The sequence below is a fragment of the Rhea americana genome, unplaced genomic scaffold (genome assembly GCF_003343005.1).
Source record: "Rhea americana isolate MKP2758 unplaced genomic scaffold, rheAme1 scaffold_14, whole genome shotgun sequence".
Lineage (NCBI taxonomy): Eukaryota > Metazoa > Chordata > Aves > Rheiformes > Rheidae > Rhea > Rhea americana.
In genome coordinates this window covers 3,009,179-3,013,359 of record NW_028185483.1, presented here as the reverse complement: position 1 = coordinate 3,013,359, position 4,181 = coordinate 3,009,179, and positions in this window count along the sequence as shown.

Below are 4,181 nucleotides of genomic sequence, written 5' to 3'. Positions count from 1 at the left end.
TGCATTTGGTGTGAAGCAGAGGATATTTGCCTTTAAGGCAAAACTCCCCTGCAGGATTTTTGCATGCTACATTGGCAATTTCTCCTTTTCTATTACAGCAGCTTTTTTTTAAGTGGTAGCAATAAGGTGTTTTCCTGACCTGAAGCTATCTGAGTGTCTCTGAACTCTTTGTGTTTTGCTCACAAGCACTTCCTTACTTGACAGGGTAGTGCTGAGCAGGAGAGCCTGGATATAGGCAGTTAAGGAGAAAACTATCCAGCCCCCATGCGGGCAAGCCTTGGGGAAGGGGAACCAGGATAAGTGTTTCTCAGAGGAAGTGAGGAGTACAGGGAAGGGGGACTGAGATCAGTTTTCTGATTTATGGTATGCCATGAGAGTCTTTGATCGAGCTAGAACAATTACTTTTAGTAGCGTTGATCCCTTCTTGTTTTCAAAATTAAGGCTGAAGATTGCTTCTTGGTGGGGGGTGAGAAGTTCTGGAATATGAATCCAAAGCCAGAAAGTCAGAGTGGTATTAGGCTGCTATTGATACAGCATTTGAGACGCACAAGAGGGATATATGAAGCTACAAAACCTCACTGAAGATAGCTGATTGTTAAACAGGATCTATGTCCTTAGAAATCTTTCTCTGTGTATCTATGATAATTACAGCTAGATTTTTAATCTCAAGGTTAAAGGCTGCAAATTCAAATTTACAAAATCTGATTGTTTGCATGTAACCTACATCTCCATACTTAATCCAAAAATACAAAATTACTTAATTTTGGAAATCCAAAACCATTGAAAATCATCAAATGCCACTGATGATTTATGTAGCAAGAATGTATTTATACTTTTTCCTGAAGAAGCATGATGGACTACAGTGTACAAATTATTTCTTTTCCATACAAACCTTGATTGATACATTTTCATATGTGTAAGAAATAGATTCCCTCTTGTCAGAATGCCGTTGATTACGGTTAATGGGTAAAGTATACACTTCTGCTATGTTAATAACCGTGAAAGTCTTCAGTGTTTTCAGTGCGTAAACTCTTCTGATCTTAAAGTCTATGAAGTAGTTTACCAAAGGGTTTTGAATTCATGTCTTGTCATTTTGAACAAATACAGTATCAATGAGGCAATCAAAAAGCTAGAACATCTTGATATCGTAAACCTCTTTGTATTATTCCCTAGAGTAGTCTCTTGCTCACATAATTGTAGGAAAACCTGCATCCTGAATAGAAGATTCCATGTTTAATTTCTTTTGGTTCTTTCAATGACTGCTAGATGTTGCCTAAGGCTGGATAAAAATAATTTGGAACAATATGAACATCTACACTTAGTTGCTAAATTTTTATTCATTTAACATTAGATATGTATTTTGTTTATATGCAATGTCACAATGCTCATTCACCAGTGCCTGAGAAAGTCTTGTGTCTTTCAGTTATTCTGTACATGTCACACTAGTTATAACAACACTATTGTTACAATAACATGACATACAGAATAACATAGTATTAAGTGCATGGATTTACATGGAGTCACAGGGTTGATCTGAATCTGTTCAAGATCTTTGTCCATTGTAAAATAACCAAAATTGTTTCTGCTGCTGCTGTAGGCAATAGTCAGTTTGATCTGTTGGCTTTTAAATTATATATTCCCTCAGAGCTTTTTTGGGCAGCTCATCTTATGCTGGGAAGTTCTCATCAATCAAAAGTATTAAAGTGCTCTAGCAAGTCTTCAGCTAGTGGGGCAGTTAGCCAGAATGGGATAGGGTTGAAAACCTACCAACTATTTATCATACAAGCAGACTTCAAAATCAATGTGTGTGCATGTATCTATGTATATATACATATATACACATACACATGTCTGGAGCTTGTTTCTGCTTTACTGTCATGTTTCCAAGAGCAGCACATTGCCTTGTTTGTATATAGTTACTGAAACTTTGTTTAATGAATGTATGTTGCCTGAGAACTGATGACCAAATAGGTTTACAGTTCAGAGTGCCGGTGGATATCTCAGGCACTTTTGACATGCTTTTTGACATACGCTGTTTATTATTCAACCACTCAGGCAATGTCATGAAAAACCATAATAAAACTAGGAAGACATATCACATTTGACCTTTGCTGAATAATTTAATAAAGCTAGCTTGATACACAAATATGAAAGAGCAGTTGCTGATAAGAGCAAAACTATTGCTTCCTTGTCTGAGAATTGGAAACAGCTCAGAAGCTTTATTAACGATTCAGTGTCTTTGTCGTCAGTGAAGTTTGTCCCTTAGGCCATTAACAAATGTTAAGCTACTTGTCTCTTCCCTCACTCCCCTCCTTTCAGCACTCAGACTGATATCTTTTCCTGTGCTGTCTATAATTATAACACTATGTTCTCAGTTTTTCTTATGCCTCTGAACAACTATCCATATTTTTTCTTAAATACTTCATTTATTTTTCTCCATATATATTTACATGCATATGTGATCTCAAATGGATGTATCACATCTATAAAAATTTAGGCTTTTAAACATGACTGGTGCATGTACCTTGCACATTTAACCCATCATAGTTCATAATTCTGCAATTCAGAGATGGAAAGATTTTCTTCAGAGTCTCACCCTTACATGAGTGCCCCTGGAGTCATACAGGACTAAATTACAAAGTTTATGATGCTTTGGAAATGCTGTTTCAGTCCCTCTGCGTCTAGTCCCACAAAGGGGTTGTCAGCGGCTGGGAGACCCTTGGGCTAACGGGGATTATCTACTCCGAGCCCCAGCATAATGCTGGGTGCCAAGTTTGGCGTGGTTCTTGCCCTTCGGTTGATCCTGTTAACCAGCATTTGACTAAACCAGCTTATTAAGGGAGCATCGCCTTGACCTCAAGCGCTGGAATTTACCCCGTTTCCCGGGTTTTCCTCATTCCTTGCTGGCTCCCTCCACTGCACGTCTTCCCCCGTGGCTCTCTGCCTCTTCTCCACAAGGACTGGCCAACCTGATTATTATTTTTTTTCCCCCTGTGGCCATGCAACGTAAAGGGTTTCTCTTCAGCCTGCTTTCTCCGAGCACGGCGACCGCTCGGGTCCCTGCGCGAGGCCCATGCACGCGCGCAGGGCTCGCTCCCTCCCGCGGGGCTGCCGGCGCTCCCTGGGCGGACACCACGCGGGCTGGGCGCGCTCCGGCGAGGCGACAAGCCCCCGCGGGCTGCAAATCCTGCGCGGCCCCACCGCTTCACTTGGGACCGCGCACAATCTGAGGGCAGCACAGAGCAACGAGGAACATCAGCAGCTGCAAGAATATCAATATCCACTATAGCAATTTTGAAAGAGTACCTTCGTGTTTTACTTGAAAAGCAAGAGATTTTCAAAACATAATTTTTAAATGGTAAGGCTTGCCTAGTTTAAAGTGGATATAACAAACACATGTAAAAAAAATGACAGTGGAGTTCAGATTTTCTTTTATAACCAAAAGGGGTTTCTACCTGTAATATGGCATAACCCACCAGTCAGCCAGGCAGTGGCGTCCCGTGTGAGCAGCATGGCAGCTGCTCCCCACAGCAGGCTTTTGGGCAGCCTGCGGGGGCTTTGGGGGCCATGGCAAGGCACGGGCACAGGGCAGCATGGGGCGGTGAGGCCAGCAGCCATGGAGCAGCGGCCCGTAGGGAGCAGCTGCAATATGGCACCCGCTAGCTGGGGAGGGGGGAGCCCTGAGTGGGACAAAATGGCTGCTGCTGGGGAGAGAGGGAGCACTGAGTGGGACAAAATGGCTGCCGCTGGGGGGGAAATCCCTGCATGGGACAAAATGGCTGCTGCTGGGGAGGGAGGGAGCCCTGCGTGGGACAAAATGGCTGCCGGGGGGTTAGCTGGGGACACGCTGCAGGAAGAGCAGGTGCTGCGGCTGCCTCAGCAGTGCGACACGCGGGTTTTTCCCCGAGCGCGTGGGTCAATGCCAGGACTGAGCAGCCAGCAGTGGATGCACGAGGGAGCTGTGTGGCAGAGGCAGGCCCTGGCCTGGCCAGGCGCGCGGGGCAGCAGGCCTCGCAGCTCCAGCTGGCCTTGACAGGGTAAAATTACCCCATGGGTCTTGGTAAACCTTCTCTGTGACCGAGGCGGTCATCACGCTGCGGGAATCGTTGCCTGCCTCCCTTGGACGTCCTTACCTGTGCCACGTAAATACCATATATATTTATAAGGCCTGGAAGGAAGAT